Source organism: Mastigoproctus giganteus, chromosome 13 (genome assembly GCF_048544385.1).
Source record: "Mastigoproctus giganteus isolate SK-2022 chromosome 13, ASM4854438v1, whole genome shotgun sequence".
Taxonomy (NCBI): domain Eukaryota; kingdom Metazoa; phylum Arthropoda; class Arachnida; order Uropygi; family Thelyphonidae; genus Mastigoproctus; species Mastigoproctus giganteus.
This window is the reverse complement of record NC_143587.1, coordinates 17,831,777-17,844,074: the sequence shown is the minus strand read 5'-3', so window position 1 is coordinate 17,844,074 and position 12,298 is coordinate 17,831,777.

Below are 12,298 nucleotides of genomic sequence, written 5' to 3'. Positions count from 1 at the left end.
TCTTTTGTTCAGAAAAACAAGAAAATCGACCAGAGAACACAGACACAAATACGGTTATATGTAAGAAATTACCGGGTGACCCTAATACTGTATAATACTTTTTGTTGTTGTTGTTTGTGTGATTATGCGTGTGGTATGTTGTTTGTGTTGAACTGGCCATTTGGTAACACAAAATCAGCAAACCGGAAACAGGTCCACCACCACTACCACCACCACCACCACCACCACGAGAAGGTAGACCAGGGGCTACCAACCAGCAGCAGCAGCAGCAGAGAGGGACGCCAAGAGCCAAACAAATTCGAACCAAAGACCCTTGCCAAAAATTGCTACGAGAGAGAGAGAGAGAGAGAGAGAGAGAGAGAGAGAGAGAGAGAGAGAGAGGAGAGAGAGAGAGAGAGAGAGAGTATCTTAAGACTATACAAAAATTAAACACTGTACACAAGATTAACGTCACATGAAGTAATCAAACAATACTTTGAGGTTTTCAAAGTAAACAAAGCAGGTAATATCATTAAATTTTAAAAATTGTCATAAATATCAAATATTAGAGGTTACATACAAAATAGTCCGGAAGCAGGTACAAACCTTATAAACAAATATAAGGTTTATATTTGTAAGCTTAAATGTGACACACAGTAAGTTCTGCAATCATCAGTCAGAAAGTCACAGTCAATTAATAGCCAGCCGAGCGATTTGAAGAGTATGGGAATTTTCATCGTAAAATTAAGTTGTTGGTCGAAAAAAACAAACAAAAAAAAAAAGTCATACAATTGTTGAGATTTAACTGGAAGAAAGGGCATCATGGCAAAGAAGGTGATAAGCCTTGGACAGAATCTGTTCTTTCAAAATACCTGTCCAGCTGAGCCTTAAACTTATTTAGGCTATCAACTTCCACGACAAGGGATGGAAGTCTGTTCCACCAACCAACCACCCGCTGGCTAAAGGCAAATTTCCGCACGTCTATCCTACATCTGTCTTTCCTCAATTTGAATTTATGCCCTCTCAGGTGATTATTCTGAGCGACAGGAAGAATCCCATCAGCATTGAGCATGCTCAAACCATTCAAGGCCTTATACACCTCTATCAGATCACCTCGCCGGTGCCTAGTCTCCACACACTGTAATTTGCAAAACTTAAGCCTTTCTTCGTAAGAGCACCCCTTTGTTCCTTTCACTAATCTTGTTGCCCTTCTCTGTACTCGTTCCAGCAGCTCTACATCCTTATTGAAATGAGGCCTCCAGACCTGTATACAGTACTCTAGATGTGGCCTGACCATTGCCTTATACAAGGGAATAATCACCTCCTTATCCCTGCTAGAAAAATTCCTATATATCATTGACAATACACCATGAGCTACTCTTGCAGCCCGTCTGCACTGCTCAGAGAACTTCATATCTGCCTGCACAATCACCCCCAGGTCCCTTTCATTCTCTACCACTGTCAGTGTAGTACCACAGAGTTGATACGTTGCTCTGGGGTTGCTGTTTCCCATGTGTAGTACTTTACATTTGTCAATGTTAAACTTCATTTGCCACCTCTCAGCCCATCTGCTCAACCTTTCCAGATCCTGTTGCAGCAGCATAGTGTCAGTAGTGTCCTTGACAACCCTGCCTACCTTTGTATCGTCTGCAAACTTGGACATTAAGCTTGATATACCATCATCAATATCATTTATGAATACAGAAAACAATAATGGCCCTGAGGGACTCCACTAATAATATTAGTCCACGATGAGCAGTGTCCATTGATTATCATTCTATGTCTTCTCCCCCTCAACCACCTCTTTATCCATAGCAGCAATCTGCCTCCAATGCCACACTGCTCCAATTTGTGCACCAGTTTTCCATGTGAAACAGTATCAAAAGCCTTTCTAAGATCCAAGTATATAATATCAAAGTTATTCCCTGCATCCAGTTCCTTTGTGACTGCATCATAGTATCCAATCAAATTGGTCAGGCAAGACTTCCCCTTAACAAAACCCTGCTGTGTCCGAGCTATAACTGAAGTCTTGTCTAAATGATCCTGCAGTGCTTCTTTAACTAGTGCCTCCCTTAATTTTCCTGGAACAGAAGTTAAACTCACAGGTCTATAATTACTTGTGTCGCCCTTTGATCCTCCTTTGTGAATTGGAGTCACATTTGCACATCTCCAGTCTGTGGGTACCTCCCCTGAGTCCAAGGAAGCTCTCATAAGGCTAAGGGTTTGCTTACTTCCTCTGCTGTCTCCTTTAATATAACTGGATAGATCCCATGCACCCCGGGTGCCTGTCTTGTGTTTATCTTCAACAATTTCTCCTCCACTTTACTCTCAGTTATTAAAAGATTCTCTAGCTTACTGCTAGAGTTGAATACACCTCTGGCTTTCCCCTCGCTAAATAACTCCTCATGTGTGAATGTCGATGCAAAATATTCATTTAGTTTGTTAGCTACCTGAGCAGGATCATCAACTGTTGACCCATCGATATCAAGTGGACCAATCTGATTCATCCCCTTCCTTCTAGAGTTTACCTAAGTAAAGAACTCTTTGCTGTTTTCCTTTGCATCCCTTGCCAAAGATTTCTCGTAATCTGCCTTCGCCTGCCTAACCTCCTTTGTAACTTGGTTACAGATCAACTTGTATCTATCATAGGCTTCTGTGTCATGTGTTAATTTGTATGTATCCCATGCATGTTTCTTCTCTGCCATATGCCTCATCAGTTCATCTGACATCCATTTAGGCCTAAACCTTGAACAATATTTCTTAGTTGGTATGTAAAGCCTTGTAGCTTCCAAGATAAGTTCTTTGAATGCTTCCCATTTTGCATTTGCTGTTGGTAATATCATCAGTTGGTCCCACTGTATAGAATTAAATAGTGTCTCAGTCCATCGTAGTCGCCTTTACGAAAGCAATAACCCTTCCCTTTACCCCTAATGGTAGTTACCTCTTTGAGTAAATCCCACTTCAGCACAATGTGATCACTGCCACCTAGTGGTTCATTTATCTGCAGATTCTTTATGCATGAAGAATCGCTGCTGATAATCAAATCAAGAGTATTCCTCCCTCTAGTTGCCTCCCGAACATGCTGATGTAGAAAACAATCATCCAATAAATCCACAAAAGCCTTGCTAGTGTGTTAGTGACCAGCCTCCAAATTCCAGTCAATATCTGGGAAATTAAAATCTCCCATTATAAGACTCTCTGATTTACTGGCCCACTCTATTTCCCTGTACAGTTTCTTATTGTACTCATCAGAGTCATTAGGCCTATAGCACACTCCTACTCTCAATTTTGATCTCCCAATGCTTATGCCACACCAAACTGACTCGACACTGCACTGTCCAGCGATGTCCACTGGCTTCACTTCCTGGGATTTTATGTATTTCTTAACTAATAGCATAACCCCTCCTCCCTTCCTATCCAGTCTATCCTTTCTGTAGACGTTGTACTCCCCAAATTCCAGTTCTGCATTCCTTATATCTGTGTGACACCACGTCTCTGATATCCCAACAATATCTGCCTTTGATGTTTTGAGCAATACCTCAAATTCATCAAATTTATTTACTAAACTCCTAGAATTGGTGTACACGCAAGTATACATGTACCTATTTCTATTCTTAGCTACCCTAACACAACCCATGTGGTTACTTGTACCGCAGTGACTCCCAGCAGTCTCTGAAATATCCTGCATCTTGTTTTTCAGGCTTCTGCTCATTCCAATAGAAGCAGTGCAAGAATCTCTTTCACCCAAACGGACGTCATTGTAGTGAAGGTGAAGAATCTTGAGCTGAATTTGAAACCTTAGAAGAAGCAATAACTGCAGAAAGAATTGAAAGCCTTTTAGTGAAGGCTGCCTTAGCAAAATCATGAAGAGCATGATAACTGATGGCATTTGATACAAAATTAGGTTGTTCCAATCCTAATGAAATCAAGTTATGAAATTGCTATATTGGGGTCACCCATAATTCATTACATAAAGCCGTATTTGAGTCTGTAAATTGCGTGTGTTCTCTGGTCGATTTGTCTGTTTTGCTGGACGAGAAAATCCAAGTTTTGAGGCTGTGGGGACATTTCTATCTACGCCTGAAACCGACTAACTGAGCTACGAATCCTGATGAAATGTTGGGAATTGCATTGTGCAGAGTTTCTCGAAATTCATCGTATGAGGGGGCATGAATACAAAACGTGCTGCCAAATATTCCACACTGCAGCAATGACACAGTTCCGTTGGATACAAGCGAAAGTTAAACAGTTTCTGATTTAATGATACATGTCCTGTTAACATATAAGAGGTAAACAAGTCAAGACTAAACCAGACCGTAACCTTTTTTATTCATGAGAGTGTCAACTTCAGGTAAAAAATTTACGTGTTGCACAACCCAGTGATGTGGTATCCCACTACTCTGCCACAAATTGATCAACTCTTGCCAAATTCTTCGTCGTACAGCTTTAACATCGACTTGAGTGTTAATAGAAATTCCAAGGATCTGCGTGGGAATTTGATGTTCCAGGCGATAACATAGGCCTCTGAAAATTACATAGAGATCGAGCAGTAACGTCCCAGCTAAAGTGTGCGAAGAAGGTGTTGAAACAGTTCAACAGATCTTCAAAATGCAAAGTAACGTAGTACGCTGGATTGATATCAATTTTGATTGAAATTTTACTATTCCCACCCTATGGAACCAAGCGCCAACAGCATAAGCAACCATAGGGAGGGACACACAGTTATAGTAAATTCTTAAAGATTTCCTAGAAAGACCTCACACAATTCTAGAAATTCTGACAAGGGCGCTGGTGAAATTTCTAATCTTAATGTGCAGATTAGATAAATGAGGGAGAAATTTAATCTTCTGTCAAAAGTTATTCCCGAAAGTGTAATTTCCGTTACCAGAGGTATTTGCGTATTGTTAATTTTAACTCTTGGTGGTCGACGAACGTCCAATTTAGAGCCAAAGACCATGATTTTTGTCTTGGTAGGAATAATTTTTAATTGTTTTCAAATGTCCATTGTTGAAGATCTGATAAAACTTTCTCAGTAAATAGTTCTATTGAAGGTCTTGAGTTGCCGCTAACAAGGATTGTTAAATCATCCGCATATGCGATGATCTTCACGCTGTCAAAGGTTTGAGTAATCCACCCTTTCAAAACAAAATTCCAGAAAAGCGAACCCAAAATGGAGCCTTGAAGACACCTTCGAAAGACTTTACGCAAAATTTGTCTGTACTTAGATTTGATGGAGATAAATCTGTTGGAAAAATAGTTCTTAATTAGAAAATAAAGTTGCTGGGAATATTCGGTATGACGTAGACGTTCGAGGGTACTTTCCCACAAAAGGGAATCAAAAACACCCACGAAGTCAGTAAAGATAGTTAAAGTATACTTGAAACTGAAGTGTTCAACAGAAGAAATAAGATCAAGGAGGGCGTCGCGCTCACAGTACCTCAAGGAGTGAATCCGTATTGATTAGCCGCAATTAGCCCCCGTTCCAATTACAAGTTGTTTAATCGCAGAGCAATTAGGCGTTCCAAAATACAAGACATAACACCATACTCAGTTATTTCTTATATCCATTATACAGAGTTCTGTTTTCAACACAGTTTACAATGGCAGAGTTAAACTAACATTTAGATTCCGCCGTAATTAGACACAACACATGTCGACTTCGGTATTGTTTCAACCAAGGTTTGTCCTACATTGTGACCATGTTCCAGATGGCGCTCTTTCAACAAGGCAGTGCCCCGTATCACAATACCCGCATTATGCAGGAATGGTGTGTCAATCATGTCCAAGCCTTTAGTGTGCTCTCCGCCACCCCCCCCCCAGACATTAATCCCATCGAACATTTGTGAGATGCAGTGGAATGCAGCATACAAGCCAAAAAAAAAAAAAAAAATTCCCGAGTTACCCTGAGAGAGAGAGAGAGAGAATCACCAAGAAAGAGAAGAATGACGATATCCAGTTCAGGACCCTGGGTGTTCATTCCGTATTGGGTGCCGACGGTGATCACTGCGAAAGGCGGCGCGAAGTTGTTGGTTGCTATAGGATTTTAGCACATCAGAAACTTAGGCCATATTACTCCATACGTATATTGTAAATTCCATGTGTTCTGTGGTCCATTTTCTGCTTGCTCGACGAAATACCTTAGTTTCCGGGAGAAAAAACCACGCTACCCTCGCTTGAGACTGACTAACTCAGCCAGGTTGTGAAAAAAGACCCATAAGAATTTCTTGGGTCATTGACGGGATTAGAACCCAGGTCTTTTCCATCCGGTCTGTGGAGGACGGTTATTATACCAAATTTTCTATCCACAAGGGCTTCCAACACACTATATGTATATTGGTGGTCATAACGTTTTCTCTCATGAGAGTATAGGTATTTTCAGGCACAGACTGGCCTGGCGCGCTGTGCACTGAAGCATCCTAATACTCCGTCTGGATATCACTGGATACTACAAATACTTAAGCTTCAGTTTAAATACTGCAGTTAACTAATTATTTGATGCACAATTAAATAACAAGCAAATTTAATTTATATTTATAAAACAGAAGCGTAGTTATTACCGTTTTTATGGAGGACACTCCTCATAAAGCTGTCCCTCAAAAAAAAAGTGGAAAGTCAATTTGGATACTGCAGAGAGTTTAAAATTTTGTTCTATGAACATAAGCCATTAGCATGGGAATCATTTGGAAGTCAAGATATGACAATAATAAGCGTTAGCAGTATCGGCGAAATTGTAAATTCTGGGCGCTCAGCGAGCTTTCCAAAAGGCCCTTATATGATCATTAACAATCATACCATATATGTCATATCATCACCTGACTCCTTTTAAACCCTTCTGCTATGGTGGTGGAAGCGGCAGTATAGTAGTTGCCACTCGTAGTTGGCCCAGCAATTATAATTACCATCCTCCCACAACAGTTGGATGAGACCTGAGTGTGAATTTCATCAACGACTTCAGATTTTGGAGGGGTTAGTCGGTCTGAGGTGAGAATTGTATATTTTTTGTCCGGAAAACTTGGGTTTTTTCGTATATTGCAAACACCAAACCGACCGAAGGATACAGGGAAATTAGAGACACAGTATCCTTACTCCTCACTGTCTTAGTTGCTTTGATGCTTAACAAACACCTAACGTAATCTGATCTAAATATGGCAGTTTTTATCACTGGGTTAGTTATTGGGGTTCAGGACTGCACTTAAATTTGGATTTTTCATCCAGAAAACTGGCAACCCGGCAATAGAATTGAGAGTGTGTGTGTGAAGCACCAAAGAAACTAAGGCTATTAGAATTGGTATGTTATATCTGTAAATTGCGCATATTCTGTGATAGATTTTCCTTTTTTCACCAGCAACCTCCATTTCTTCCTGGTGCCGCTCGCATTCTATCTCTATTTAAGATGTTTCAAGTAAATCAGACGAGCGTTTAAAATTGAATATGGGTATGAATACAGTACGTACTGGCACAAGCAAAGGAGTCAAATGGAAAATTTTACAAAGGGCATTGCTCGTTAACAAAATATCTAAAATTCAATAATCAAGTACGAATATCATTTTATTGATGTGTATGCAAACCATAAGAGTGTTTCGATATGGCCAGTCCATTCAAAGGCTTAATAATTTGCCCTTTACGCTCAAGTTCTTCCTGGTTGTTCTGATCATCATGGGTGTTTTGTATTTATATATATATATATAAACATATATACATATATACATTTTTTTTGTTTGTTTTTTTGCTGATGTGGATGATGTGGTTGGTTAACGATACAACCTACAAACTTGACTGGAGGACGGTGATTATAGGAACTGTGCTAACCGCGAGGCCTCACAGGCGGAACATGAATATAATGAATATACACTGTCTGCCTCACATCCGGTAGAAGAGGCTTCGATTGGAAGCCAGTCGGTGGCGAAAGGAATATTTGTCGGCTTAGTTTAGTTGAGTTGAGTTGGCCTGCGAAGACGCTAGCTTTGGTTTTTATTCCCGAAATCTTAGGTATTTTCATCCAGCAAGTCTACACGTGTAGCACAGTGGTATCGTCACCGTCCTCCCCACACCGAGAGGAAAAGGCCCGGGTTTGAATGCCGTCGATTACTGGAGGAACTTGAATGGACTTTTTTCACTCCGTGGCTGAGTTAGTTGGTCTCAGGCGTAGATAGCAAGGTTCCCCCCCCCAGAAACTGGGATTTTTCGTTCAGCAAAACAGACAAATCGACCATAAAACACACGTATTTAACAGACATAAGACATACAACACAGCAGATGAATTTAATTATTCGGGTGGCCTTAAAAATAATATCTTTTTTTTTAAGTGAGGCCACAGATCTGCATACACTCCTCAAGATACGGCTTAATCATGTCCTTATACAAAGGGATAATTGCCTCATTATGTTGTTGTTGGGTTTTAGGATCATCAGCGACTAAGGCCATCTTGCTCTGTGCATACTGTCTGTAAATTGCGTGTGTTCTGTGATTGATTTTCTGCATGCTGGATGAAAAACCAAGATTTACGGGAGAAAAATCAAGCTACCCTCTCCTGATACCGACTAACTCTGCCACGTTGTGGAAAAGGTTCATTAAAATTCCTCTCGTCATCAACAAGACTCAAACTCAGGTCTTTTCCACCGCTGTGAGGAGGACAGTGATCCTACTCACGTCCTTATCCCTGCCTGCAATGTAGTAGTAGTAGTAATAATAATAGTGGCATATGATGCAAGAGAGCAAACGTATTATGCAGCATCAGCAAAAAAAAAAAAAACCATTTATACGACCATTCCCTCCAAATGTTTGTCCAGTTCCTCCTTAAATTTATTTAACCTATTAACTTCCACAACGACAGATGGAAGTTTGTTCCTGCAATTAACCACCCGCTGACTAAAGGCAAATTCCAGCACATCTATTCTACACCTGTCTTTCCTCAATTTTAATTTATGCCCCTTTAGGTTCGTAATCTGAATAAGTGGAAGAATCCCATCAGAATTCAGCGTGCTCAACCCATTCAAGGCCTTATGCATCTCAATCAGATCACCTTGCAGGTGCCTAGTCTCCAGCCGCTGCAATTTGCAGGTCCTCAAGATTGCAAGAGATCTGCAATTTGCAGATCTCTTGGTAAGAAGATCCCTTCATTCCCCTCACCAACTTGTTGCCCTTCTTTGTACACGCGCAACAAAATCTACATCCTTCCTAAAATGAGGCTTCCAGACCTGTACGCAGTACTCAAGGCGTGGCCTGACCATTGCCGTTTACAGAGGAACAATCACCGCCTTTTCCCTGCTAGCAAAATTCCTGTATATCATTGACAAAACCCCATGACCTGCTCTTGCAGCCTCTCTGCATTGTTCAGAAAACTTCATATCTGACTGCACAATTACTCCCAGGTCTTTTTCATTTTCTGCCACCTTAAGTGTAGTACCACACAGTTGGTACGTGTCTCTGGGGTTACTTCTACCCATATGCAGTACTTTGCATTTGCCAAGGTTAAACTTCAGTTGCCACTTCTCAGCCCATCTTCCTAAATTTTCTTGATCTTGTTGCAGTAGCACACTGCCATTACTGTCATTAACAACCCTGCCAACCTTTGTATCATCTGCAAACTTCGACATTAAGCCTGATATACCTTCATCAATATCATTGATAAATATACAAAACAACAGTGGACCCAACACCGAACCCTGTGGGACTCCACTAATAATATTAGTGCACGAAGAGCAGCGCCCATTGATTACCACCCTCTGTCTTCTCGCACTTAACCATCCTTTTATCCATTGTAGCAACTTACCCTTAATACCATTCTGCTCCAATTTGTACAATAGTGTTCCATCGCAACAGTGTCAAAAGCTTTCCTGAAATACAAATATATGATATCAAAATTATTTTTTGCATCCAGTACCTTTGTAACCACATCATAATATCCAATCAAATTTGTCAGACAAGACTTTCCCTTAACAAACCCGTGCTCTGTCTGAATTATTGCTGCAGTCTTGTCTAGATGATCCTGCAATACATCTTTAACCAGTGACTCCATTATTTTACCCGGAACATAAGTAAAACTGGTCTGTAATTACTAATGTCACCCTTCGATCCCCCTTTGTGAATTGGGGATTCATTTGCACATCTCCAGTCCGTGGGGACCTCCCCTGTGTCCACGGATGCTCTCATAATTTAACTTATGGTTCTGTATATCATTGATAAAACCCGATGAGCTGCCGTGGAAACTTATCGGAACTGCCCATGGTGTCTGAACGAACTATGACTTCCAGATATTTTTTTATTTTCCACTACCTGAGTGTAGTACCACACATTTGATAAGTTACTCTTGGATTACTGCTACCCATATGCAGTACCTTGAGTTTGTCAATGTTAAACTTCAACTACCATTTCTCAGCATATCGATTTAATTTTCTTAGATCTTGTTGTAGTAGCTCTCCCTGATGACTGTAGTTAAACAACCTTCATAAATATCATTTATAAATATTGAAACCAATAATTGACCCAGCACTGATTCCTGGGAAACTCCACTATTAATATTAATCCACGAAGAGTAGTGCCCACTGATAACCACTCTCTGTTTTTTACTTGACCGTCCCTTTATGCATAGCAGTAAATTGACCTTAATATCACATTGCTCCAGTTTGTACTCCAGTTTACATGCAACAGTATGAAAATCCTGCCTGAAATCCAAGTATATGATGTAAAAATTATTTTTTTCATCCAGTTCCTTGGTCCTTACATCAGTTGCCTATGAGATTGGTTAGACCAGACTAACCCTTGACAAATCCATGCTGTGACTGCAGTATAATCGCATATCAATCACTTGTTAAAGATGTAATGCAGATAGTCCTGCATTACTTCTTTAATTACTCAAATAGCTGTCTGTAATTACTCAAATAGCCGTTTGATAACCCTTTATGAAATGGGAATAGATCTGCACACCTCCAGTCCGTAGGGACATCCTCTGAATCCAAGAATGCTCTCACAATTATGGCTAAGGTTTGTTTACTTCCTTTGTTGTCTCCCTTAGCATAATTGAATAGATTCCATCCATCCCATTGCCTTTTTTATGTCTGGCTTCAACAATTTCTCCTCCACTTTCCTTACAATTATCACACAGCCATTTAGCCCTTCGTTAGAGTTTGATAAACTTCTGGCAGCCTCCTTCCTAAAGAATTTCTCATGTGTGAATGTAGAAGCAAAATACCCATTCAATTTGTTCACAGCCTGAGTAAAATCATCAACAGTAACCCATAGACATCACGTGACCAATGTGATTCAACCCCTTCCTTTTACTCTTAATGTAAGCGCAGAAATCTTTGTTGTTTTTCTTTGCAGATAGTCGAGGTTCGCCACACTTCTTGCTTATTTGTGATCTGCTTCCTCATGGCGTAGATGGGTAATGGGCAGATCTTCCTGGCGATTGCCTTCCTTATATGAAAGTGGCCAGAAACAACTAATCAGCACATACACTGCACGAACATAATTTTGCTCAAGTTTCTGGCCGTTTTACAGTTATGTATCATTACAGCGTGCCCTAGCGGAGTTGAACTAGCGCTCAGGGGCGGCGCTCCATAAAACGTCTACATCAGCCGCGAACTCTTTCACTATATTTTGGTAGTAAGGATTAGGTGAATATGCTATTGTAGAAGGCAACGGTCAGGCCGCATCTTGAGAGTACTGTATACAGGTCCCAAGGTACAGATTTGCTGGAACGGGTGCAGAGAAAAAAACTAAAAAATAGGATCACCTGGAAAATTACTTTCAACTACCCATGTGTATTATATCTGTAAATTGAGTGTGTTCTCTGGTTGGTTTGCTTGCTTTGCTGGACGAAACACTCCAGTTTTCCGGGCGGGGGAAAAACCTTGCTGTCAACGCCTGAGACCGAATCGGGTCGCCGGATTGGAAACCAGGCCTTTTCTATTCTGTGTGGGGAGGATGATGACGATACCACTGCGCTACTCGGGCAGAGATTTTGCATGACCTTCTGCACATGTCTAAAGTCTCCACACGATGGGTTCTAAGATTGCTGACGGCTTTGCAGAAGCAATGTTCTCGCCAACTGTTGGATTTGTGGAATGCGGATGTTGAGAACTTTTTTGATAGGTTGGTGACAAATGACAAATGCTGAGTGTACTCAGGGAGTCATCAATGAAGTGGAATCGTGGTTTCAGGCAAAAATTGCGGACTTCTATGATCAAGCATTAAATAACCGATCTCTGATGGGAGGAATGTGTTACAATGTGAATGTGAAACAACTGATGGGAGGAATGTGTTACTATACATGGAGAGTACATAGAAAAGGATTAAAGTTCCAGTGAAATTTCACCTT